General features: G+C 39.0%; 1 protein-coding gene across 1 annotated transcript in view; it reads right to left on the bottom strand.

The window, feature by feature from the left end:
• PTPRT (protein tyrosine phosphatase receptor type T) overlaps positions 1-14,307 on the bottom strand; it is a gene marked incomplete in the record, with an annotated part of 259,610 nt that overhangs the window by 90,326 nt on the left and 154,977 nt on the right.

Raw genomic sequence — 14,307 nt, 5'->3', positions numbered from 1 at the left:
AAATGCAGGGACACCATTTTTTTTACTACAGGTCCAGCTAAAATCTAAACTCTATGCAAATTTAACAGGGTACAAATGAAATATTATATGTATTATTTTTAGTGAGCGTTGTAAGTGCCAGAAGCTTGCCTAATATCAGCCTACTGCAATAGTCCATACAGCAGAACTGATACTGAAGGTGGAAAATGCAATACAATAAAGTTTGCTTGGAGTTAAGCTTTAACAAGTGCAACATTAGGTCACTTTTACAATAGTACCAGGGTTAATGCCCCTTTGGCCGCAATGAATTGGCTAAAATGGACATAGTTCTCTATTACAGTAAGATTCTTCAGTAGAAAATCACAAGGGGTAGCCACCATTAAACAATAAATGTGAGTTGTACTATAGATGTGTGTTCACTGGTCAGAAAAAAATATAAGCAAATGTAGACATTGCTTTAACATTGGCAAACAATCACTTTTTCTTTTATAGTATTTTTTTTTTTACTATTACCTTCTTTATAGTTCTTCTTTGTACAATTCATTTTAGCTTCACTCCCTTTTCATTTTATAGCCTAATCTTCCATCCTAAACTAATATCATATTTTATTCAGCCAAGGTCTGCTTGCTGTTCCTATGATTGTCCTTTTATTTCTTCTATGTAGACTCCCATCTTCTATGTCATCTTCTTATTCCTTTCTCCTCCAGCTTTGTTACTTAAAACTCCATTATTTATATTCTCCTGATTCCATGTCCCCCCCTCCCCTGTGCTTGTGTTAAAGTTGAATGACAAGCATGGAGGTTGTTATCATACGGGCTGGGGGGGTCAGCGAATGGTACCAGCCACCGCCTTGTGAGAGGTGTCAGACAGCCAATGTCACTCACACAGCCTGGCGCCTCGCATCTCTGCCAGAATCTGCCACTCATACTGTCACTTTACACTGCAGGACATTTTGCTTGTCCTTATCACTGAATGATCAGTTACAGATCATCCACCCCATTGCAGACCTTGTAACTCCTCCTTTGACTTCTTTGGAGGTTTTGTCTTACCTTCTTATGGATCGTTCGGTAAAAGAACAGTAATCATATACTAAAATCTGTCTATATGGAAGCAAAATGATGATTTTTAAAGAAAAAACATTGCAGTAGCGTACAGCACCATGTGCTTTATAGTCAATAGTACAGCTTTTTCTGACCAGATCAAAGTGGCTTAAGAAATAATTGTTACAAATCAATGTAAGTTCATTGAAATGCTTGTTCATTATAGACAACTAAATACAAATACTGTATGTTTTGACGTATGACGTTTCTTGTCCAGGTCAACAATATTACCCCAAGAATATATTGACCACATTGGAGTCTGCTCTCTGTTTTTTCATGTGGCCACCAAGAGAAACACCGTAGTCTGCTGTTGAGGCACCTAGTACAGGTAAGTAGAGACAGAAAGCATGCTGGGTTGATGTTTTTAAGGGTGATGAAGAATGCCACCCTTAAAAATATCATGGCCAACTCCACCAAGTTATATTTGCTGCAGAACTGTGCAGTTATTCAACAGATGGGAGATCAGTCTGCAATTGCTCAGGGTTCCTCTACCAAACGCCAAAGGATCCTGGTTCAGAATGATTGGTCCAGACAGCTCACGTATTGTCCGTGTATTGTCAACATTGCTAGTGTATTTGCCAAGGTATCAACACAATTGTGTGTAAGCCTCATATTGCCTGGCCTACCACCTTGCCATGATTGAGTGTTGCTCATATATTGCCGCTCCCCAACATTTTTCCCTTAAACTGCAGACTCTAAACCCTGGGAGGACCTCACTTTTAGGTGACCAGTTGGAAGAGTCCACACCATGCAGAAATTGTTGTGGAGACCGAAAGAAGGACCCCACCTTCCATAAACATGGAAAGAAAGAATGTGGAGAATGGAACATCACATGACCACACATTTAGGTGTGTAAAAGGCATTTTCTTTACTTGATTTAATGCCAGGGATGAGTTACTTAGCCAAAGATCAGCTCCAATTGTTAGCGTTAACTTACACTTTAAGTGCTGACACAAAATGTATCAAGGTTCTTTCAGCCTGATAGCTGATTACCTTTTTGCAAAGGACACAATTGTTGGGGAAGATTTGTAGCCTTACCTTTTTTAGGATGGGACTGTGGCCAGCCTACAAAAGACCACAAAATATCAGAACGTTTTCCCATCACTATGTGTAGTGAATGCACACATGCAGCAAGCCATAGGCAGCTTCAAGTGATAACATAGCCATTCACAGACCTTCACTATGTACTTATCCCAGGGGCTGGTTGGCAAATGTGCTTAGACCCTAATTATACACAGTAATTCAGTGTTGAACATAATGTAACACAAATGCAATCTGAGAGGTCACACAGAGTTTATTATACATTAATTATCTACAATTAATTCTCTGTGATGGAAGTCACCTACTGCTTTGCACAGCCAGAACAGATCTCCGTGTGCTGGAAAATATCTACTTAGTATGCACTTGGTTTCTGTTCACATATTCATATTTCTAGGTAAAATCCAAATCTAGCTCCTCCTTCCCTCCCCCGTCTGCCTTTGGAATATTATTACATCACGTAATAAAGCAGAAACTTTCTATGATGTTCACAGTAATCAATCAGACTTTAATTGTACAGGCGAGAAAATAAAATAGAAAGGAGTCACATAAAATCATCAGTCATGCAGTGCAATCAGAATTGTATGTTTGATTGATTATAAGGTGATCAATTATTTTATACACTAGTAAAGAAATATGAACTGATTTTGTTAGATACTTGAAACAGTTATTGTTAGAAGTGATTTAATACCTCCTATCTGTAATTAAAGCCGGACTCCAGGCAAGGAGCCAAATACACCAGAAAAATACAGGTAGTCTTACCTACCGAAACATTTATCATTCTGTCCAATCACTTTTGTAATTTATACACATCTGCTGGACAGCTCATGAAGGGTAACTCTAAAATATTTGTTCAAGTAAGGACAACAGATGTGTTACTTCCTCATCCCCAACCTTCTAACTGGACAAGGAGACAGCGACATATTGATATCTTAATTCCTTTGCATGTCCCCTATCAACACCCAAGCCAACCATTCTAAGTCCTCCTCTGGCACATGTACATGGAATGAAGTCTGATTTTCTTCTAATGGTGCGCATCCCCTACCAGGTTGAGTGCTGCAATGAAGGTGCTTATGGGAGATTGATATCAAATAAAACCCTCTATATGGGAAAATAGATATGTATCTACTCCCCCACCATGATCACCACCAAAAAAAAAGCCATAACTATGGGTATACATCTTTTATATCCTGCCTGACCCTACCTTACAGAAAAGCATCAGGCTATGTACCATCATAATCTGGAGTTTAATAGCATTTTACCTATTAGAATATAAAAAATGTCATGGGTAGAACAGATGAGCTTACTCCCAGGTTACAACCAACCAATAACCCCATTATATCTAAAATAACCCACACCTACAACATATTGTGGTATAAATTGGCCACAGTGGCCCTTTATTAATAATAATATTATTATAATACCAACCATAATCATATGAAACAACATTTTGTTAACTCTCAAAATGTAAACCTTACACTAGTCCAAGGTCCATGAAGGCACTACTAAAAAAACACCTCTTCCTATTGACAGTTACACCCAGCTCCCATTGCCAATTTTTAACTCACGCTTCCCTATATATGGTTACACCCACAATGTGTTCTAAGGAATACTCATACCACTGATCAGTTCCTCCCTCTTTTAAAATGCATTTTCGCCAAAATCGTGACCCCTTCATGGAGCTTACCTGCCGTAAAAAGCCGCTATGACACCACATTCTGCAACCTCCCCGCAAAAAACACGGCCTTCCCCCACTTAACCATTCATAATGTAGCCCTTAGGCTAGCACAATGCTTGACCCTTCCCCTCTGGCTTCTCGACTTAAATGACCACCTCCACCCCCTGGTTTAAACTAATACTGACACGCCCTGACCTCTCTCAGCCCATCAGGGTTAATCCCTACTTACTTCCTCTACCTTTTCTAAACCCTTTTCTCCCCCTAACCCTCCTCCTCACCCTGTCCTGCCATCCCTTCAACCATTTCTCTCTTATTTTCCTTTGCATCAGGCCTATCTTACTTTGCAGTTATTGGTTGCTGTGTGCACCCAATCAGTTTGACTTAATGGTTCCTATCTCCATCCCATGTGATAGAACTGGCGACTCGTAGATAGTGTATGGAAGGGGTAAAGGTTACATGGTACACCTGGCCAGGGAGTACTGGTTGTTTCCGAAACCTGTGCTTGACAAACATGGTGGAGCAGAGTACACGTAGGGTAGATATTAGACACAAAAAAGGGCCATAAAGAGTACCTGTTTACTTGCCCTTAAATGGCAGACACACACAAAGCTTATCGCGTTGCATCTGTTTATCGCAGTGGAGATATAATTTCCTTTTAGCAAACCGCGGTCGCATTGCCTCTAGTGGGACACAGCTGAGGAAACAGCAAATGTCTCTCCACCAGCAAAAAAAGAGTTAACAGCTAAATCCTTCCCTAGGCCTATTTAAATCTACGCCGAGCGCATTCGGATCCAAGTCATTTCCGCACATTATCATACACTTTTTGCTTCATTTATTTTGCTCTGTCCCTGGAAAAATTGTGTGTCTTATTTTCATTGTGATTACATTTTCATCATGACATATTCGCAGCCTCAGACAATGGGGCCGCGGCTCTCGGAGCTGACTCATGGAAGTGGGAGCTATCGAGTACGTAAAGAGAGAAAAAAAAATCTGTCCGGCTTGGTGCGTGCAATGAATCCTAAACTTGTATGAGACAAAGGAAGACGAAGAGAGGCAGAGAGGGCAGAATGGGGAAGAATAGGAGAAGAAAGAGGATGAAACAAAGTGAATAGAGGGCGGAAAAGGGAAAATGAGAGAAATGTAATTGATGAAAAGATAGACAGCAGGGGATAAGTCATTTCAAGGGAATTTGTATTTGGGCATAATGGTTTTATCTATTAGAGTTGGGACCTAAAACTTACAATTTTTAAAAATATGTTTTCTTTTTAGCCAAGTAAATATGGCCCATATTTTAGGAATATTTTGATTTTTCCTTTTAAGCCTGAAGTTGGAGCTTTAGGCTTTTCGTTTAAGGTTTTCCATGATCTCCCAATGATTTTTAAGGTAAAGGGCCCATAGAACTCAATATCGTAAGCCGAAATATACACCCAGATCATAATGTCTCATCGGTAACCTATCTTTTATTAGATGGTTCAGTCTGTACAGTAAGGCAAATTCAAAGCAAGCTTCAAAGCAAGTTTCTTTAGCTAACCAAGAGTGCTCTGTAAATTATATGGTTTATTTTTAAACACAAATTGTACATCTATAGTAAAAGTCAAATAAAACCAATGGCATAAATGCAAACTTTACATGGTTGTCTGATATGGAGTGGATAGCACTCTTGTCTTTGCAGCACTGGGTCCCAAGTTGGAATCACAGCCAGGACACCAAATCTAAGGAGTTTGTATGATATTATTAATAAACTGTATTTAATAAGTGCCAACACATCGCTGTATGTTCTCCCCATGATTGCGTTGGTTTCCTCCTACATCCCCAAAACATCTGGTTAAGTTGATTGGCTTCCACCCCAAAATTGCCTTTAGACGGTGTTAATGTCTCATAACTATGGTAGGAACATTAGATTGTGAGCCCCTTTGAAGGACAGTCAGAGACATAAATTTTGACTTTGTAAAGTGCTGTCTAATATGTCGGCACTATAAAAATACTGTGTTATAATAATAACCAAAGCTTCCCATTTGCCTCCATCTGCACAACCAGTTTGATGTGTGGTTTTTGGTTGAGTAGCCGTTAAGGCTATCGATAGACAGAATCTACTCAAGAGATAGGTAGACATCTATCCACCCTCAGTTGCATCAAACCCACTGGTATATTCATCACAAAGGCATATAAATTTGTCTTTAACATCTCTCATTAGGAAGAATGGAAACGCCATAGATTTCCCAACAAGATGGAAACTTGGCTGGGCAAACCTAAGGAACCACTTTAGATAAGATAATACTTGTCAGACACCATGACATGCAAATATTCTTTGTTAAAAATTATCATTCCATAAACAGCAGGTTTTCTGTTCCTAGGTTTTTCGCCAAGGAGTGTCTTTTGGGTTTGGGAGAGCCTAAAGACCTATTATCATATATCAATGTATTCTGTTATTTCTGTAGGCAACACAGAGATGGAAAATACAGTTCTCTCTTGTTTTGATTGCACTGATACAATATACTGTGCTAGAGGTTATCACCCTAGGACAGTAGATGTGTTACTGGCAGGATCAATAACACATTCCTGAATGCTGCAGGCATTTGGAGGGTTTGGATGCTCAGAGACTGTTATGTACACAGAGATGACTGATATTTTTGTTATAAATGGTGACTGACCTGTGTGCAGGAAATTATGTGGACATTTTGTATCAATTCAGTTACTAATGTGTTACTTTTATACAGAATTAAGTCTATTTAATTTTTGAATGGCAATTAATTAGCTTTCCATGGGGACTGCATGCCCAGTATGCCTTCAAGTGGCCAAGAATTCAGGCTGCACAAAGCTGCATCCATTCCAGATGTAGACGGATTACGGGCACGGATGAGATGAATTTGGCAAAGACATCATTTGTGCCTGTATGTCAGCAACAGAATATTTGTCGCTAGTTTACTATAACATATATTATACAGTTTTAACATATGAAATTTTTAGCATCCCAAGGATAAAATATAGTTTTAGCACTTTATTTAAAGCCAGTAGGGTTTAAGTATTAGAGATATGACTAGGAATTAAGTTAGTGCAGATCTTAAGGGTGAGGTTTTTATTAAAGTAAATCTAAAGCCAAAACTTTTTATATTGTATAAACAGTTGTCAATAGACCAATGGTCAACTGTTGGAATATTGTCTCCATGTTTCTGTTCTGGTTCCAATTTTTATTAGTCACCAGGACAAATAGCGATAGCAAATCCCAAACAGGAACACAGATGACAATAAGTGCCTGATAGGAGCTCTAACACTTCTCCACCCTATTAAAAACATAAAAAAATGTCTTTAGATATACCTAATGGTTACACACAGGGCAAGTAAGGGATGAAGAGTTATGTTTAAGGGTTTGGTAAATATAAAGGTTAGAAATAAAGTTAGGTTGCTATTAAAAGAAATTTTGGGGATAAGGCTCGTTTTAAGAATTGTATTGATGTTAAATTTGAAGGATTAAATATTTAGGAGCATATTTTAGTGTATGGGTTGAGGTTACCGCTCATGAAATTGCTAAAGGTCCACTCATCTGCTGTAGTATTTCTCTTTTTGACCAGTAAGGTGTCATCCAGCTTCCTTACTAACATTAAAGCTTTTGTGGCATTTTGGCCAATTATGGAAGTGACTTCCATTGGGTGACCTGGCAGTTGCACCCTTTCCACCAGTGCCACCAGCGGTTTTATTGTTAGAGCTTAAAGAGTTAGTTTGAGGGTAAACTATCATTTGCTAAATCCATAAATGTGAAGTTACCTGCATTCACACTAATTTTTGGGAGCTAAAAATGATTCTGAATAAAAATATGAAACTGATATTCCTATGCCAAAAACAACAACACTACATTCAGAAACCAGAAACAACAAATAGATATGGGAACTAAGTGGAAAGCCACCAAAAGTTTTAAGAGTATTCAATGGCACATTTCAGACCCAATGATTTCATTAAGCGTGATCTGGTGATCGAGAAAAGTGGATATCTATACTGATCAGCACAATTTCCGTTGTTCAGCTTTCCTATTCCCTGGAAGGGGACAAGATGGAACCTATTCTGAGAGATTGGATCATCAAAGTTTGCTGTAATGGGACGACCAGAGCCAAGCTTTTCCCATATATGCCTAAAACTGGAATAGTAAAAACTTGTTTTGAAATAAATTAGAGATGAAAAGAAGATGTGCAAATTACAGATTTTAGCAGGGCCCAATCAGATTACACCTTCTGTCAGTTTGGACAATGACAGATGATTGTAATTGGTGTTGCATTGAGTTATAACTCTTTGCATATTCTGCTTCTTTGTTCACTAAACTTTCTAAAGGCCACCATCACATGAATGTGCGAGTAGGTAGCCATACTTTTCAAAATAAAAAGAGAGCTAGTGAGGTGATAGAATAAAAAGAAAAATTAATGCAAAAGTAGATATAGAAAAAAAAATCTAGAAGCAATGCAGAAATGAAAGGCGGTTATGATTTGGCACAGAGGAGCTCATGAATGAGAAGAGGATAAACATAGAAGACTGAGCAAAAGGCAAGAAAAACAGGGCCAAAGAAAGAACAGCCCTGAACAATGCAGGCATAATAGAAAAGATGGATGCTTCTGGGAACTTGCTGCATGTAAAAAGGAGCAAAATGACAGATGAGGAAGAAAAACGGAAAGTGCAGAAAGGAATAAAAGATTAAGGAAGAAAGGACTGAGGGGATGTAATTCACCTCCGAGGCCAATGTGCCTGAGAAGATTGGTGAAATTGGAGCTGCTTCTGCCCACATTTCAATAACTGGCCATCTCATGCATTAATACAACAGGCAGCCTGGCACTGCCCTTGCTGTGTGTTTATTCACAAGCTGTGTGCTACCTGTCTCTGGGATCCTTTATCTGCACCGAGCAGCCCTGACTTTACAAGCAATGGAGCGCAGGCTGAAATCAAACCATGGCAGGTGTCCCTTCGCTGACCATAGCAGAAAGCCCCAGAGACTGACACTTAATGCAAGACTTATCTTTCCATGGCTCCCATTTCTATGACGGTGAGGGAGGGAGGTTAATCTATAAAGGTTGCAAAAGACCAAGCTATAAAAATAGGCCTGTTCACCTTCTGTACAGAAGCTGGACGGATGGAAAGCAAAGTCAAAATTTATGAGAATGATGTAGCCGTAATGATATGGCTGGTGCTTACTAACTTTCACAAAGTTTAAACATTCTACAGATGTATCTTGAATGCATTTCTGCATAGCAAAGTGCTAATACAGTCCTACTACAGGCAAGTCTAATGTCTATGCAATTTATCTTTAATATCAGTTTTATATTATTTATTGCAGTTAGATTCATCAGTGCTGTCACAATGCTACCAGGTGGGAGAATAGAATCTTGGCAGGCAGTTCTGCTTTGTGAATCTTTCCCTTCGATTTCCAAAGTGTGTGAGCCAGGCTGCAGTAGGCTCAGGAATTGTAAAATGCAAAATAAGCAACCACATAGACCTCAAGTCCTTTGCTCGTTATAAATTGCTGAGCTGCATGCTATTTTTACACTTTTCTGTGTTTGGTGTACTCAAATGAGGGGCCTTTAGTTGCCCTGGGGGTGTATAGCTCAAATATGCCACCGACGGAGGTCTGGGGTAACCTCTAGCTACATTTAATGTTAATTAAGTAATTGCTTCATATGCCCCAGTGTTGATACTAACTGAAACTACTTCATTAATGATCTGTGGCTGTCGTGTGAAAATAAAAATGTAAGCAACTTATTATGGAGTTACATGTTTTAATTAAGTCCCATTTGCCAGCTAGCAAGGCTGAGTGCTGGGAATATGTACATAGGAATTACCAATGAGTATTCATGTTTTAAAATAATTGTAGATGCTATATCACGTTTTCCCAGCCAGAATTGGCAGAATTCCTCCATAGGTTGTTAGAGATTCTTGTTTAAATATTTCACATTGTTAGGATAATGACTACATTAAATGGTTAATTTCTGAGCAGGCGGTGAGCCTGATTTGTTAAAGCTCTCCAAGACTAGAAAATATGGACTATCATGGATGAACCGAGGGATCCAGTAAGGGAGCTATGTGCTGTAATGGGTCAGCATCATGGTCATAAAGACTCCCTATAAAGTCTCCCTATTCACTCAAACAGAGCCCATCACGGTTTTTTAGAACAAGGTTATTTTTAGGAGTGATGACAACAATATATGTTCTTCCCATTGACCACCACACTAATAATCAGTAAATTATAGATACAGTATATAGTTATATTTGATATACTGAAACCAGAAAAATACTTCAAAGGTCCCCCTTCAATAAAAGTTGCCTTACTTGAATGACATTAGAGAAAGCCGAACCTAATGAACTTAAAATGCAAGGAATGTGGGGATTAGGTATGACTTGCAAACGACTTTATAAATGAATTAACTTGACTTGGGACTTGACTTTGAAGAATTCTTGCTGACTTGAGACTTGACTTGGGACTTGGTGTCAATGACTTGGAAATCGACTTGGACTTGTAGGGTGACGAATTAGTCCAACCTCTGTTGTAAGGCCAGCAATATTAGAAGAATTCTTCCCACTGACCACCATGCTAATATAATGTGAGTTGTGGATATAGTGATTATAGAAGGGGCTCCCTTAAAACCTCAAATTTATTTTATTTGTTCGCTAATGTTAAGAAGTAGAGAAAGGCCCCCGTAATTACATGCACTTGGGTTGTGGTCACATGGCATTTTTCACAATGACCTTTGTGATGATGACAGTGAACCATACCTGTCCAAAGTCTAATAAAACCACTTGTGGTCCCAATTGAAGCTTCATGTGACATGATGACAACATAATAACACAATTGGGACACAAGGAAAAACCATTGTCACTGTAAAATGTTTTGGACACATAGGGGAACATTAGAATGTTCAGCTGTTTTCAGTCCAGGAAGCTAAAGCACAATGGGCTGTTTAGAAGGAACCTTAAAACAACTAAGTGGTGGATGTTTTTGGAGAGCAGCACCTGTGAGGCATAAGACTCCCGGCAAAGGGGCTGATTTATTAAAGCTCTCCAAGGCTGGGGAGGTTACACTTTTATCGGTGAAGCTGGGTGATCCAGCAAATGATCCTAGAATGGATTTCTTTAAAAGGAATTTGCTATTCGTTAGCAAATGTTTTCAATTCTGGACTAGATCCATTTCAGGTTTGCTAGATCACCCATGTTTACTGATGAAAGTGTATTCTCTCCAGCCTTGGAGAGCTTTAATTAATCAGTCCCAAAGTGTTGTCACCCTGTATGTTTTGGACACATAGGAGAACATTAGAATTTTTATTTGTTCTCAACCCGGGAAACTAACGCACCACAAAGAGCTGTTTTAAAGGAGTCTCGAAACACCTAACAGGTGGATGTCTTGCTACACTCCCTACTAAGACTTTCTATTTTTTTAGGAAAGTGAAGTTTTCCTTTAACCCAGAATTTATATTTATTTTTGCATTTATATAATTTTATGTCATTAACATTTTCTGTAGCTTTCAGCTAATGAGCTATACATTTGAAGTCGCTGAGTAGAAATGGTTGCACCTTCTAGTGTTATGCTAGGGACTTTTTAATAAACATCATTACATAACAGGCGTGCTGGAGACACTACACATCATCTAATTAAATGATAAGGTAATTAAGCCTAGCATACTGCAGTTTTAGAGTACTGTAGCAGACCTGAAAAAGCACAAGCTAAATTCAGCTTTTAGCTTTCATGATTTGCATACATATTTATACTTAAATGCAAGAGAAAGAAAAAAAAGAAAATGAGAAACAATTCACAATATGCTAAACTACATTCTGGAATGGTGCCTTTTAATGTGATCCTTCCTAATATAGAAAGAGCAGTTTGCCAAAAAACTAAAATCGAACTGTATACTTTAAGTCTGTAAGGCCTCTTTTTTTCACCCTGGATATAGGACAGGACTGGACAAGAAATGAGCTGCTTTCTGACCACTGCCATGGAACTTGGGAGACAGGAAGAAAAGTTTACAAGTTAACTTGACAGACTGACCAAGCTGGGTTGATATTGACTGACTGTTCCCCCTTCATGTTGAGTACCAACCCCATGGGTCAACGCAGTCATATGCATATGGATGAGTTAGTTCATTATACCAAAAAATCTATGGCTTGCCTGGGGCACAGAGCAGTAGAAACACCTAAGCCTTTGCTATTTAATATCGGTTGCACAGGTGTAGCTTTCATAAGCTAAAAAATGATGCCAGCATAATGGGCTTGGAGTATTTTGCAATAAATATGTTTTAGGAAAACATAAAATGCTGAAATACAAAGAAGATTTGTACTGTGAAAGATGTGCCCAAAATGGCCAAGCAGGGGGCAAAAAATTTGTCACCAGTATTGCCTTTAGCATCCAAGCATTACCATGCCTTGTTTTAAATTGTGTCTTAATAAAGGTGGCGTTCTGGCTAGAGGAGCTGGGCTTTACTACCTCATATCAAACTGCTTTCCTCATAATAGATGATCTGATAAATGGTGGGTTATGTGCAAGAAGCAACAAAGAGGTTGCAGAAGAACAGATTCACTGAATTCATGAAGATCACAAAGATGCATCCGCTGCAGGTCCTCAGATATAGCTTCCCCTCCAGCAAGCAAGAGAGTGAGCAGCACAATAGCTCCATCACCTAATCCCACCACAAATGTCCTGAAATAGCATATCCATAGACAATCCTACATCAAGCCAAAGAAATCTCATACAATTATATTGCTACAATGAACAGTGCCAATGTACCTCCAAAAGTCTAGAAGTGAACTGCTTTTTGAGCAGGGATTTTGGACAAAAAACTCAGGGTACTGCTCTGGCATAATTAAATCCCCTTTCAAACTCAGCCTTGTACCAGTCAACCTTGATTCCAACTATTCTCATTTGACTGTATGGGAGTGGTTGGGAACCATTTTGTGCTTTTGCATTTGTGTTGCAGTGTGATTGCTGCATAATTCCAGCATGTGGCTTCTGGCTGAGCAGTTGCTTTTCCTCCTCTGGACGGACATCTGCACCACTACTACAAATGCAATAGCAACTTGTGCAAACGTATTAACCTGTGATGCATTTTGCTGCTCCTGGAGGCATACCTGTAGTTTGCTATGCACCTGTTTTTGACCACAGGTCTGAAAGGGGTCAGTCATCTAGATATGTGCTAAAGGATTGCAAATCTTCACTTTTTAACTTCTGATTAGGAATCTTACACAAATAATTCACATAAATATGCAACAACATTAAAGGCTGTATTCTCATTCTGAGCTTTTGGCTCCATGTCCCATTTTTTTTAGAATTTTCTAGCTTGTTTATAGACATCAATAGCTAAAGATTAAAAAAATGACTCCTCCTCCCTCCACCTTGCAACCTCTTCCTCCAAATACGTTTGATACATGTTTTAAAAAAAAAGGAGCATGTGAGAATGGATATAAGTTTTGTTGTGCTATCCTTTTAAGTAAGTTTCTGTACAAACACAGGATTACTGTCACTGGAAATGATCTTTCCTGAATGCTACACACAGCATTGTTTATTTCTATGGAGGAAAGATAAGCGCCAGACATCCCACCCCATAGGAATGTATAGCGGTCGCCCCCACTCATTCATTGATCTGCCAGAATAAGTTGATGTACAACATTAAGGGAGCACCCTATACATTCTAGATTTTGACCCAAGATAATTATAATCATTTAATTTTGACTGTGACACCTTTATCATCTATTAAAAGTCTTGCAATAAAAATCTTCCTTCCTGGTTCCCAAATACAACGTAACACTCTATGGATCAACAACCCACAGTATTATGGTACTATTTCCCATTTGAACAGTTTGAATGTAAAGAACCCTCTTCACATGTGCAGGTTAAAGCTCTTTCCCTTCATTAGTGAGTGCCCCTTTGTATTCTGCAATGTGATCCAGATCTCCTGCTAGCTAGCAGCATGGGTATACTTTGCATAGGCCTCAACAAAAGGCATCCTTCAAAAATCCCTTTTCACCACATAGAAGTGGTACTTTAAAAGCCGACAATCTTTTTTTGACCTGTGCTTTTCAAGGTAAAGTGTAATCATTCTCTCCTTGACAAATAATTAAACTGAACCTAATAGTAAGACACACAGCAGAGTAATTGTAGTGTAAAGATCAACAGTTTTTGTGTAAGCAGACCTATGTAACAGATAAGTAACATTGCAATAGGCATACCATTTCAATACATGCCTGTTTTCCTTTATTTTGAATGGGTTAATGTAGCAGCTTTTTTTAAAAAAAAAATCCCTATGTAATTAGGAGGAAATCTTATTCCCAATCACAGAGCGGGATGGGGGGGCCGTGCGAGAGAGTGGATTCCTGGGGAGCAGTCATTGTGTTGGACGCGGCATGGTGCATCGGCTCTCTGCAGAAAGACAGCCCTGCACTCTCTTCATTACAATAAATACACCTCATTTTACCTGCGGGGATCCAGGCCCAGCACCTCCCTCTCCTGCAGCACACATCCAGGAGGTGTGGGGGAGAACAGAAAACCAGTTA

This window comes from Pyxicephalus adspersus, chromosome 3 (assembly GCF_032062135.1).
Source record: "Pyxicephalus adspersus chromosome 3, UCB_Pads_2.0, whole genome shotgun sequence".
Taxonomy (NCBI): domain Eukaryota; kingdom Metazoa; phylum Chordata; class Amphibia; order Anura; family Pyxicephalidae; genus Pyxicephalus; species Pyxicephalus adspersus.
The sequence above is the reverse complement of the archived record's forward strand: the minus strand, read 5'-3'. Positions and strand labels throughout refer to the sequence as shown.